Here is a 14,931-nt window from a genome sequence, read left to right as displayed (position 1 = left end):
ACTTACAGTAGGAGAATTCAACATCACACTTTAATCACTAGACAGGACCAGAAGAAAGAAACTTAACAAAGAAACAAAGCATCTAACAGAAGGTATGAACCAACTGGGTTTAACAGATATCTATAAAACATTCCATCCAAACACAAAGGAATATACCTTCTTCTCAGCACCACATGGAACCTTCTCTAAAATTGACTACATAGTTGGCAGCAAAGCAAGCCTCCACAATTACAAAAGAATTGAAATAACCCCCTGTATCTTATCAAATCATCATGATTTAAAGTTAGAATTCAACATCAATACAAATTGCAGAAAACCTACAAACTTATGGAAATTGAATAACACCCAATCACACCATTCCTCGGTTGAGGAAGAAATAAAAAGTGAAATTAAAGACTCCCTAGAATTTAATGAGAATGTAGACACAACATATCCAAACTTATGGGGCACTTTGAAGGCAGTGCTAAGAGGAAAGATCATAGCACTAAGTGCCCACATGAAGAAACTGGAGAATAGTCACACTAGAGAATTGACATAACAACTGAAAGCTTTAAAGCAAAAAGAAGCAAACTAACCACAGAGGAGTGGATGCCAGGAAATAATCAAACTGAGTGCTGAAACCAAAAGTAGAAACTAGGAAAACATTACAAAGTATCACTGAAAAAAGAGTTGGTTCTTTGAGAAGATCACCAAGATAGACAAACTTCTAACCAAACTAACCAAAAGACAGAGAGAGCACACTCTAATTAACAAAATCAGAAACAAAAAGGGGGATATAACAACAGACACAGGAAATCCAGAGAATCATCAGGTTATAATTTGAAAACCTGTACTCCACAAAATTTGAAAATCTAAAGGAAATGGACAATTTTCTGGATAGATATCACTTACCAAAATTAAGTCAAGAAAAGATAAGCAGTTTAAATGGAACTATAACCCCTAATGAAATAGAAGCAGTCATCAAAAGCCTCCCAACCAAAATCAAAACAAAACAAAAGTCCAGGGTAGATGGCTTCACTGCAGAATTCTACTAGAAATTCAAACAAGAGCTAATATCAGTACTCCTCAAATTGTTCCACACAATGGAAGCAGGAGTGACGTTGCCAAACTCTTTTTATGACTCTACAATCACTTTGATACCCAAGCCACACAAAGATACAACTAAAGAAGAGAACTACAGACAAATATCCTTCATGAAAATCAATGCAAAAATACTCAACAAAATATTGGTGAATCAAATTCAAGAACACATCAGAGAAATCATCCACAATGAACAAGTAGGCTTCATCCCAGGGATACAAGGATGGTTCAACATACAAAAATCCATCAATGTAATCCACCAAATAAACAAAATGAAAAAGAAAAACCACATGATCATCTCACTAGATGCTGAAAAAGCCTTTCACAAAATCCAACATCCCTTCATGATAAAGATCTTGGAGAGAACAGGAATAACAGGAACATAACTAAACATGATAAAAGCAATATACACCAAAACAACAGCCAAATCAAACTAAATGGAGAGAAACTTAAAGCGATTTCCACTAAAATCAGGAACAAGACAAGGCTGGGCACTCTCTCCATATCTCTTCAATATTGTACTTGAAGTTCTAGCTAGAGCAATAAGACAAGAAAAGGAGATTAAAGGATACATATTGGAAAGGAAGAAGTCAAACTTTCATTATTTGCAGATGATATGATCATCTATGTAGTGACCCGAAAAACTCTACCAGGCAACTCCTACAGCTGATAATCACCTTCAGCAAAGTAGCAGGACACAAAATTAATTCTACTATATATAGATGATAAACACAATGAGAAAGAAATCAGAGAAACATCACCTCTTACAATATCCACAAACAACATAAAATACCTTGGGGTAATGCTAACCAAAAAAAGTGAAAAACCTGTACAAGAAGAACTTTGAGTCTTTAAAGAAAGAAATTAAAGAAGATACCAGAAAATGGAAAGATCTCCCATGCTTTTGGATAGGTAGAATCAACATAGTAAAAATGGCAATCTTGCCAAAACTGTTCTACAGATTCAAAGCAATCACCATCAAAATCCCAACACAGTTTTTCACAGATATTGAAAGAACAATACTCAACTTTATATGGAAAAACAAAAAAACAACAACAACAACAACAACAAAAAAAAAACAGGAGAGCCAAAACAACTCTGTACAAAAAAGTGTCTTCTGGAGGCATCACCATCCCTGACTTCAAGCTCTATTATAGAGTCATAGTTCTGAAAACAGCTTGGTGTTGGCACAAAAATAGACAGATAGACCAATGGAATGAAATTGAAAACCCTGATATTAACCCACACACCTATGAACAACTTATCTTTAACAAAGGTGCTAAATCTATACAATGGAAAAAAGATAGCATCTTCAATAAATGGTGCTGGCACAACTGGATTCCGACATGCAGAAGATTGCAGATAAATCCATATCTGCCACCATGCACAAAACTTAAGTGCAAACGGATCAAAGATCTCAACATAAATCCAGCCACACTGAATCTTCTAGAAGAGAAAGTGGGATATACCCTTGAACAAAATTGGCACAGGACACTGCTTCCTGAACATTACACCAGTAGCACAGACATTGAAATCTACGATTAATATTTAGGACCACCTGAAACTGAGAGGCTTCTGTAAGGCAAAGGACACAGTCAGTAAGACAAATCGACATCCCACAGAATGGGAAAAGATTTCCATGTGACAGTGGGCTGATTTCCAAAATATACAATGAACTCAAGAAGCTAGCCACCAAAACCCCAAACAATGAAATTAAAAGTGGGGTGCAGAACTAAATAGCGAATTCTCATCAGAGGAATCTGAAATGGCTGAAAGACACTTAAGAAAGTGCTCAAAATCCTTGGCCATCAGAGAAATGCAACTCAAAACAACTCTGATATACCATCTTACACTGGCCAGAATGGCTAAATCAAAAATACCAATGACAATCTATGCTAGAGTGGGCATGAAGAAAAAGGAACAGTCCTCTATTGCTAGTCGGATTGCAAACATGTAAGACCACTTTGGAAATCAGTATGGAGGTTACTCAGAAAAATGGGAATCAGTCTACCTCAAGATCCAGCAATTCTTCTCTTGGGCATATACCCAAATAATGCACATTCATACAACATGGAGATATGTTCAACCATGTTCATAGCAGCACTGTTTGTAATAGCCAGAACCTGAAAGCCACCTATATGCCCCTCAACTGAAGAATGGATAGAGAAAATGTAGTACATTTATACAATGGAATACTACTCAGCAGAAAAAAAAAAACAATGGAATCGAAATTCGCAGGCAAATGTATTGAACTAGAAGAAACCATCCGGAGTGAAGTAGCTCTCTCAAAATACAAACATGGTATGTACTCACTCATATAAATTTTAGACTTAAAGCAAAGGATTACCAACCTACAATCCTCTTCACCACAGAAAGTAGGAAACAAGAAATCTCTAAGGGAAAAATGCATGGACCCTGGGAATGGGAAGGGGCAGGAACTCCTGAGCTAATTGGGAGCATGAGTGTAAGGGAGAGGGAGATGCCCGAAAAAGAGGAGGAGAAGAGGAGGGGATAGGATGAAATAGAGTAGCAGAAATGTTGAGTTGGGGGATGAATAGAAGAGAGCAGGATGAGAGATACCATATCAGAGGTACCCATTAAATGTCCGAGGTGGGAACTGGCACTAGGGAGATTTCCAGAAGTCTACAAGGATGACACGAACTGACAATCTAGGCAATGGTGGAGAGGATAGCCTAAATGCCCTTCCCCTATGATGAGACTGATGACTACTTTTCATGCCATCCTAGAGCCCTCATCCAGTGGCTGATGGAAGCAGAGGCAGATACCCACAGATACATTGAACTGAACTCTGGTTTCAGAGAGGGAGGAATGAAGACCAAAGGGGTCGGTACCAGGTTGGTGAACCCCACAGAAACAGCTGGCTTGAACAAGGGGGAGTTAATCGAACCCAGACTGCTGTCTGGGAGGTGATCTCAGGACTGATCCAGAACCCTGAACATGGATGCCAATGAGGAGGCTTCTGCACTCTATGGTGCCCCTGGTAGTGGATTAGTATTTTTCTCTGGTGAAGGAGGGACACTGAGAGCCCATCCCACTTCTCAGCCTGGACACATGGGGGCCTAGACCCGGCTCAGGATGATGTGGTAGATTTTGGGGAGCCCCCTTCAAGGGCCCTACCCAGCATGGGGAGTAGAGGGTGGATGGGGTGGGGGAAGGTGTGAAGTTGTGGGGGGAGGGAGAGAGAGGAGGGATTGGCATGTGAAGCAAGCTTTTTCCTAATTTGAACTAATAAAAAATATAAAAAATGTAAAAAAAAAAACAACCCATCCCCTTCATTTCTATTATAGCAGAAACAGTTTATGTAAAAATCTGCTTCCTCATTTTGCTTCCATAGACTGTTGCTGACTAAATGGATGTGTTTGCACACACACACACACAAAAAAACTCTCTTTAGAATTGGAAGGATTTTAATCAGGTCCAGAAGAATAAGATATTGGTGTAGTGCCAGAATGAATGCTTCATGGAATTTCATCTATGAAAGTGTAATTCTTCAGTGATATGACTTTTGCCTTTGTGAGACAGTGAATAAATATGACATACAAAGAGCATAACTTTGGTGGTTTATAGCACAAGCGTCAAACATATCCAGCAAGATCCTAAAGCTTGTGTTTTGTACTAAGAAAGTAAAAATCTTCTTGACATTGTTTGACATTGATAATCTTGAGTACATCTGTAAATTACTTTTAATACATATTCATCTAAGTTTAAAGTCTAGTAGTTGGCTTTGAAAAGAAATTAATTCTGAAAAAAATTACAAACATATTTCATAAGGATCATATAAAATATATCTGTCAATTTCATTTGCATGATATATATGACCAGAATTATTAATGCAGATTGACATCCTATAGTGTACAAACTAAACTCAAAATAGACTGAGTTTCACTTTCTGGGTTCTCATCTCCCTGCCACACAATCTTGCAATTTCATCTGTCAAGGAACAGGCCTTTATCTATTTATTAATTATTTATTCATTTCTTTAACCAGCAAATCTACAATGAAAGTTCTGTAGGACCTGGACAAATAGTGGTGACCAGGATGTCACAGTAAAAAGACAGATAATAGAGAATTAATAAAACCCGCAGTAAATACTTTACAGTATACAAAACATCACAGTAGATATGTGTGATGAATTGAAGTGTCTGCCAGATCACTTCTTTGTAGAGGGAACTTCAAGTTCAGTGCCTAAAAAAGGCTTTCCATATGAAAATTAGAAACAGGAATTCCAGGCACCATAATGGCCAGGTGCACAGGCTTGAGGAAATGTAAAGGAGGTAACTCTAGGAGAATGAATAGTCCATGAGGGAAGTCTATGCACCAAAGCTTGAAAGGAATGAATAATTAAAAATGCCACCAGATATTGGCATTGAAAACTCCTCTTTTTTGGTGACAACATGTTTATCCTATTGAATCTCTGCTGTATTCTACTTGTTTGCTTCTTAGGTTTTTTTCCTGAGCAAACTTGTGACATTTCCACATGTTAATTTACTGTTGAATTCCAACCCTTAAGATGTAATTAGTGTCATGTCTTTATGCAAAAGCAAACTATTATTATTATTTTATCATGGGAAACCATGAATATATTTTCCAAAGCATGTAGAATTTTACTTTATTTGTATGATAATAATATGGTCATATCTTTCCCCCTTTTGTTCCATGAATTGTGTGTGTGTGTGTGTGTGTGTGTGTGTGTGTGTGTGTGTGTTGTATCTCTGTGTGTCTGCGTGTGTATATGTGTGTGTTGGAGACTTTTTCATGTACCCCAATTTAGTGTTGAACTTCTTCATCAACTTGTGTATACCTTCCCCATACTGAGATTACAGGCATGTGCCACCATTTCAGGATCACAGTGTTTTTAAGAATAACCTTTTCCATAATAAAAGTGAAATATGTGCTATTGATAAGATTCTTTTTACAATTATAGATCCAGATGAAAATAGATAGAAGGAAAGAATTTATTACATAATTTGTACCACCCATGCTTTATCACTGTCAATATTTTAATGTACACATATAGAATTCTTCTTCATGTTTATCAGTCTATCAACACATAAATGTAGCTTGCTGTTTTTATCTTAAAATATACTAAATAATCCTTCTGACATATTCAAGTTTAACTTGCATGGTAAAATTAAACATTTAGTTATTTTCTGATTATATTCTGACTAGAAAACTTTTTAATTATTGTTCAATTCTGAATTTTCCCTTTCAGTAGAAAATTTTAGAAGTAAACTGGCTTATGAAATGTCATTCAAAATTTTAAGAATTTTGATGCATCTGAATTGGCTTTTCTAAATAAAACAACCACTTCATAAATCTTTTGCAGTTACATACTATTGTATAGTTTGTAGTTTAATGTCCTTTACAATTTGTTAGAGAGTGAAAATGTCTCTGAGTTTAAATCTTTCCGATAATTGGCCAAAGTGGCCATTTCAACAGAGAACATTTAAAACTATAACTTTAATGTTTTGAAAGCCAACTGATAGAGAGCACTGTAAGTTTCGTCCCATAATGATACCTATGCTCTTAGTTCAGCAGGAAGATGAACTTGATTCTACACATGGACATAAAGCAAACAGATTTATAGGCAATGGCCATGCCATGTTTGCAAGCTGGGACTCATGAAAACATTATCCTAATTTAAAACAATCTTGTTTCTAATTCAAATAAAAAATGGAAAAAAGAAGTTAAATAAATCATCTCACTGACAAGTATTGTATAATTGTTTCATAAGTCCTGAGAATGAAATTTCTGTGTTGAAATGACTCACTACTGACATGCCTATAGAATAATACTTCATCTTAGTTTCCCTCAGTAAATACAATCTAACAGTGGTTGTTCATTCTCAAATTTATCATCAAATTGAGGTGAATGAAAACAGTCTCGCTTTTTCCATTTAGGAGTCAACTGTAACTTATCCATATCTTTCTAAGGTTTCATTCTGAAGTTTAAAGAGTGTTACGTCCATCTAATCATACAAGTCTTTAAATAGTATTTGAGTAAGAACTAGTAGTGATGTTAGATTCATATTGAAAAATCTATTCATCAGTGCTTATTTAATAAAGATAGTACAATGCCAATGCTCTTTTCTGTTTTTAGACCTTCACATAAATAAATAGTACCAGCAGAATCAAACTAGAACTTAATCATTAAGAAAAATAAAGGCTTTGATTTCTTCTTCCTGCTGAGAAAAACATTTTAATTCATAATGATGCCACTTCTGCTCCAGGAGCCAGATAAATATAAAATAATATATTAAAGCAATCATAGCGATGTCCTCATTTACAAGCAATTCAGAATGTCTAAGAGATTACCTGCTGCCTCTCTGTCCCTCTATTTCTTTCTTTCCTTTTTTTTGCTGGAAGACCAATTTTTAGAACTGAAAAGAGATTCACCAAAGGAAATATTGCATTTTTATTTCCCACATTTCACTTTTATCCTTCAGAATTAGAACTGACAATCACAGGAAGAGGAATAAATTTAAATTGAAATATTGTCAGTGTCCTGATAGTATATATTTCAAGTGAACTACTAAAGTTATGGCTCTAAAACTTGTAAAGTATTAATTGAATGTCAACATATAAAGGCATAAGAAAGCTATTTAGTATTAGATTTTTGAAATGTTTAATTCTATCATATAGTAGTGTACTGTGGAACACTAAATAAAAATTTAACATTTGTTAGAATGTGTGTTTGGTGCATATTGTGTTGGGTGTGGACTGATAATTTGCCGACTAAGCAGTTGCATATTTTTGTATAATGACAGAACTTATAGCTATGCTGAAGAAAATATCTTCATTATTTCTCTCCATGCTCACTTCCAAAATGTGTCTCAACATCCTGTCTTTCCTGGATATCTTAAGCATAGTCATTGTCAAAACACTAAGGTTGTTCCCAAGTTAAGACATCTGTCATTCAGTGTCTTACATTCATGGTGAAAATCACTGAAGTAAATATTTGAAGATTAATTTGAAAAAGTGGTAAATGTTTTACAAAATGTCTACTATATATTATAAATATTATATCACAAACTTATATTAAGAATGTATCAAGTGATCATTTTTAGGAGACAGAAAGATTTCAAAAATTTAAATGATTTTTGGGTTGGATCCCAATGCAAAAAATAAAACCCACATAATTTCCTTTTACAAAAACAGCCTGTTATGACTTCCAAATTTCTGTTAGAAATGTCAGTAATATTTATGTCATTTTTATTTATAACCATGAAATTGCACTTTAATTATTTCTTCCACATTCTCATCAAACCCATCACAAGATTATGTCTAACTTTAGTACTGTTTTGTCATGAAACCATTTATCCTTTCCCATTGAAGGAACACAAACCACATCTGCCCTTTTCATTTGGGCAGCATGCAATTTATACCAGGTGCCTGGTACTTTTCCCCAAATAAGATTTGATCATAATGCTTCTTTTCCCTAAACCAACAGCCTGCTTTGCTTTCAAATTTATATGCAAAATTCTCTTACTGACAATTCACAAAAACATGAAATTTTATGGTATTTAAATTTTGAACATGACTTCTACATTTTGCCAATACATTATATTTTCAGTCTTTTCTCTACAACCCCAGTGTCTTCTCAGGCATATATAATTCAAACATATTACCTAGAGCAGAGAATCTCCATTTACTACTGTAGATTTATATTGGCCACCTGAAAAAAAATGAAGCACTAATTACATATTTTTCCATGGCTTCTGTAAATAATGCTTTCCTTTATTTAGTTCACACTCTGGTGATCTTGAAGTCACATAGTTGATACATGCCCAACTCTTTGTGTTTCTTCTAGGTACTAGGTGTTATAAACATGGACTCTATACCATGACAGGCAGCCTGTCTCCTTATGGAAGCCACAGATCAAGAAGGAAAATAACCAGAAAGATACTGGATATAATGTTGGATTTGATTTGATGAATGGTATGAAACTCATGTGTTCCCCAAACATGTCCTCCTGATTGTCATTGTACCTCCAGATATGTCTGCTTTACCCCAGTTTTTCTTTGCTTCCATTCTGTTTTAAGCCTGATACTTCATTCACTTCTAAATCTTAACAAACTTCTGTTATTAGTTATTTTCCAATTGCCTTTAAGGAAAATCAGTTATCCATATTCCTGTTACTTTACTTGATTTTCAAGATTAGCTAAGTCAATCATAAAAGATCTTTAAAATATGCCAATGTCAAATAAACTAGTATGCTAGTAAATATGGCAAGTATTTTTCAATTAAACTATTAAAGAAAGAGATCTGGGAGGGAGAATATAGCAATTTTTTTTGTATTTGTTTTGTAGCAAATGTTGACTGAAGTCTTTCACCAGGCTGTATATAAAACTATGGGTTGTAGAGAAAAGACTGAAAATACAAGGTGTTGGCAAAATACAGAAGTCATGTTTAAAATTTAAATGTCATAAAAATTCATAATTTTGTTAATTGTCAATAATTCTCAAATTTAAAGTAATTCTCAACTCAATTTGAGTTGAGAAAATTTGTATTACAAAATTATTATATAATACCTCATGCAAGCTCATAAGCCCATGTTGGCTCATATACTGTGGGAATGGGTCTAGCACTCCTGTGTTCAGAAGTTTTCCAAGTGACTCTCATGTAGTTTAGGAGTCACTGATCTTATATAACACAGAAAATATAGCAGGATCTTAGTATATATATATCTTTTGAATTTATTTGAATTAATGAATATAAGAGTTGGTTTGTGAAAATAATACCCATTTTGCTTTATTTGGTTATTTAGATAACAATTTAAAAAAATACTTGACTTAAACCAAAAAAAGTTAAAAGTTTCTAAATATAAATTTATGTGCGATGGAAAGTCAGATAAGTATCCTATTCCAGAGAATACAATAACTAAGGAAAAAGAAGATATGTACTGTATCAGCAAATTTCTCCTGCAGAAGATCCATCCTATAGGAGGCTAATTACCAAAAGCTAAGGTAAAATAATCATTGCCAAATAAAGTACTCTTCTTTTTGTTTTTTTGAGACAAGGTTTGTCTGTGGCTTTGTAGGCTGTCCTGGAACTAGCTCTTGTAGACTAGGCTGGCTTTGAACTCACAGAGTTCCGCCTGCATCTGCCTCCTGAATGCTGGGATTAAGGGTGTGCACCATCATCGCCTGGTGCCAAATAAAGTCCTCTTAACTTAGAACCACATGAAGTGAATTAAAAAGCATAACTAAAGAATATGTCTAAATTTCAGCTGTTTTATAACTATGATACTATGTTTGAGGTACACTGGAATTACTACATTAATTATTCAATCATCTTTAATATTTTGTTTGAGTTTGAGGAGGTTACAAGATACGTGGCAAAATTTAGATTCATATAAATGGGTTAATTTAAATTTAAAGAGCTAGTTTGAAACAAGGCTAAAGTAAGGCCAAGTGTTCCTGATTAATGAAAGTCTCCATGTGATTATTTGGAAGCTGGCAGTCCAAAGAAAGCTCAGCTATAAGCAGCCATTGTCTTTAATTGCTGAGCCATTTCAACAGACACCCTTTATACTTTTAAATAGAAATACAAGAGCTAAATAAAAAATACAATGGCATAATTGCAGTACATGAAGTATACAGGATGCCCATCTTCCATTTCTCCCAAGTAGAATACTCTGAGCAATCTACACAAAATATATCTGCTAATAATCGGTGTAGTAGAAAATCATATTGCATGGATGATCCTCAAATTTTGCTTCTGTTAGCCTTAAACCCACAATTTTAATGCAGTATTAACATGTAACTTACTGAGAATGATGTAAAGATAAAAAGAGTTGTAGAAGTTCTGTAATATGGATTGCTATTAATTATGTTAAAATGGTAATAAAACTTATGTTGTTATGAAAGACAATAGAGAAGATTCAGGAAATAGACATAGAAGAAGTTGAAGGGTACAAGGTAGTCAGTGGTTTTTCTCTGGAATGTTTGTGCCTGACTTCTTAATATAAAAGAAGCCCCTATGCTTCGATTAAAATAAAAAGCATTAACTATCTTCATATGATCAGATATTAAGTGAGGGGTTGATATACCTATAGGAATCTTCGCAAAACAGTCCCAGCAACCCAGAGGTAAGTATCACTGAGAGGGTTTCTTATGTTCCTCCAAACTGTTGCGTTAATATTTGAATTAATATTTATTAATTTGGTGCCTTTGAGAGCCTAACACATCTGAGGGCAGAGTTCCTCAGTTGTCGATGTGGAGTCACTGAGTTCCTATCCTACATGCTCTGGTCAGCTGTTTCTGTGAGTTTCTCCATCATGGTCTTGCCCACTTTCATCATATTATTGCTCCTCCCTGTCTATGACTTTACTGCAGGACTTTGGTTAGCTGTGATTAGCTGTGGATATCTGCGTTTTCTTCCAATAGTTACTTGTAATAATTTTCAAGATTTAATATATCATTTTTTTTGTTTTGCTCTGTAATTGCAGAGATGATCAGTAAAGTGATGTTTGTTGTGATAATTTATTTCGCATGCTTGGTTTTGATTGCTATTTTAAAGGTCCACCCCAAAAGTCTCTGTTGCTTCTATCGATTAGAAGCCTGTCATCAAAGGCCCCTATAAAATTGTGCTCCTGCCAATGAAAGCTTGTAGAAGAGACAGAATATTCTTCCGTTCTTTATTGTCTATAAGGCCTCCTAAATCATGGAAAGACAAAAGCGCTATGGCTGTTCTCTTTGCTCCTTGGTAAATTTCCTTCAGCTTGTCCTCCACTCTACATCTTTTCTAGGCTGATATTAACAGCTTTTTGTTTTCTTGCTGGATGGGTGTTATTTTATGCATCTTGTGTAGGCAGTTGTTTTCCAAAAATAAAGGTTTGGATCAAAACAACTTAGTCAGTGATTATGTGTAGACTGCCTTGGTTTTTTCTCTGACCTGCTGTCTTTCATAGATTGAACTGTTCTTTATAATTTTTAGCTTATACACATTAAAAGAAAACTAATTTTTAGGTTTACAGGGTAGCTTTATTTTCTTAGGAACATTTATTCTCTCAAGTGGCCAGAATTTCTAGGACTAAAATGCAACACACTGATTTTTATTAAGTTTCTTTTCTATCAAATATTCGTCTATTGAGTATAAGGAAAACTAATTCAGGAAACACTATGTATTTGGGAAAGAGTTGTATAACTCACATAAAAAATGCTATTTTTAACTTTAATGTAAATGAATAGATTAATATTCAAAGCTGAATGAGCTTCATGGATATGTGTATAAAATATACTTCTAAATTTGTTTCAACAAGTAAGTAGTATGACTTTATATTGACCATCAGGATACACTACAGCTGCATGGTGGTTTCCAAAAAGTACCATCTATTAATGTTCAAACCCTACACAGTTCAAAGTAACTATATCAAATACCTTACTGAAATGGTCTTTCTGTATTCCAGTCTGCACAGGGTTTCATCTTTATAGTGTATGCATCCTCACAGTATAAAATAGTGTTTGACCAAGGAGGAGATTCAACTTTCCTGCTTCTTTTCTTTGTTTGTTTGTTTGTTTGTTTTTTGAGATAGGGTTTCTTTGTGGCTTTGTAGCCTGTCCTGGCTCTGTAGACAAGGCTGGCCTTGAACTCACAGAGATCCACCTGCTTCTGCCTCCTGAGTGCTGGGATTAAAGGAGGTTTCCCACATCACCCAACTATCAGGGACCTCTTAAAACAAAAACTGTTGTTCAAGCAATATCTAGAAAAGCACCATCTTGAAATCTTCAATGTTCATATAATTACATAACACATGAAATGTAATACAGAAAAAAATTGTAAGTTTATGCTTACCTGTTGAGGAATGAGGACATGTAAAGCCCTTAATAAAACTGCTGCTGTACCCCAATTTAGCTTAACTGAACTTGTATCACTTTTATCCTTTACAGGATACAATTTAATAAATCTCCTATTCTAGTGCTACTACCATTTTATAATATTTAATATCCATGAAATATTCTATTTTCATACATGTGTGAAAATCTCTAAAAGGATATGTAGTTTCTGAGGAAGTAAGGATGTGGACCACCAAACTTCTAAAGGAGGACTTCTGGTTGGAGCTGGAGAAAAGTAAACCATAATCATAATACATTGCATGAAAAAATATATTTTCTAGAAAAGATAAACAGTGGAAAAATAAAAAAATATATTGAAGATAAAATAATAAAAACAAAAAAAATCAACAAAAAACAAAACTAGGCATCTACAGGAAGTAACTTGCACAGCTGATCAGATTAAAGATTTCCATTAGGCACAAATATATATATATATATATATATATATATAATATATATATATATATATATACATTTTTTAGTATTTTGCATCTGCAATGATTTAGTCATCTTAAATGATTTAGTCATCACATATATCTGTATTTTAGATAACACTGCTTATATGTCAATCAACAAAATAATCTTGCTTTTGTAATATACACTGAGCATATGAACTCTCATGAGAAAAGGTAAAAGGAGAGTCTCAGTCTGGGGAATGGCTTGGCAATGGTTCCAGCTAAATTGCTTAACTCTATGTAGTATGCTTAGATAGTCTTAAATGGATTGATGGAACAACAACACGATTTACAGAAGACTCTATAGCATTTTCTTTCCTTTCAGCATATTCTCCATGTCTTCCTTTCTTTGGTGGGTAAGGAGGAAAAAACAGAAAAAAAAACATTAATACCATGACTATTTTTGAAGGCAATATGTGTAAGAAAAGAGATAGGAATCTTTCAATGATATATTATATGAAGAAATTAACATTGCCCCATTTTGTGATGTAGAGAAGAGAAAGAAAAGGGTCTAGAATTAGAAGACCTTTTCCTAAGTTAAATAAAATTCTGGTCATTCCTCCAGGAAGGGTATCATTGAACAGTGAAACAAATGTGATAAGTAAAACCATGATAACAAGAAAGGAGAGGGTCATATTTGCACTGCAGAAAATCTATATGTACTAACAAAATTGTAGAAGATAAAAATCGGTCACATTTTTCTTTTCTTTTCACATAGAAAACTGTACTTAAGATAAAATTTAAAAAAATAGCAGAGAATACATTTCCCATGTCAGTTTAGATACTGGTTCAGGAATTTTGAGCCTAGCAAGTTGCAATATTTGGTTGTTTACCGATTACAGAACAATCTTTGCTAAGAATTTTTCTGTCATCAATTCCCATAATGTATTGAATGGAAAGATACTATTACACAATAAGGCATTTGTTTTCTATGCATTTGTCATATTACATGAATTGAGCAACAAGGGGCTGAAATAGTGTGGTAGAATTAAGAAATGAAGAAACAAGAATTCAGAGATGCTACCACACTTATGAATACATCTGGGTTGGCTTTAATATTGCATTCTGGAGACCTAAGATAATAGTTGGAAAATAATGAATACTTAAAATGATGAAGTATTTGCAACTGAATAGTTTAAAGTGCTCATAAGCTGGGTAAGTGGAAATGGCTATACATATTGCTTTGTGTAGCTGTGTGAATTGGAGCTTATAATTTGCAGCTTTACATGGTTGAAAGGTTCATACCTCATTCTTCTTTTTTGAGACAGGGTCTTGCTCTGTTATCCATGCTGGCACAAAACTTGTGATTCTTCTGTTTCAGTTTGGCATGTGGCAAGATTACAGGTGTGTAACACTATACCTTGCCTCACTTCCTTTTATTTAGGGAAAACCATCACTCAAATCCTTTAACAAACTTGGTCTTTTTTTCTATTTTTCTCCAATTTTTAATGTATATTCTAAACAAGATTGTTTTGCATGTCAACCCCAGTTCCCTCGCTTTCCCTTCCTTCCCTGCACCCCACCAACACTATACCTATC

This window comes from Cricetulus griseus, assembly GCF_003668045.3.
Source record: "Cricetulus griseus strain 17A/GY chromosome 1 unlocalized genomic scaffold, alternate assembly CriGri-PICRH-1.0 chr1_0, whole genome shotgun sequence".
NCBI lineage: Eukaryota > Metazoa > Chordata > Mammalia > Rodentia > Cricetidae > Cricetulus > Cricetulus griseus.
This window is presented reverse-complemented; position numbering follows the sequence as displayed.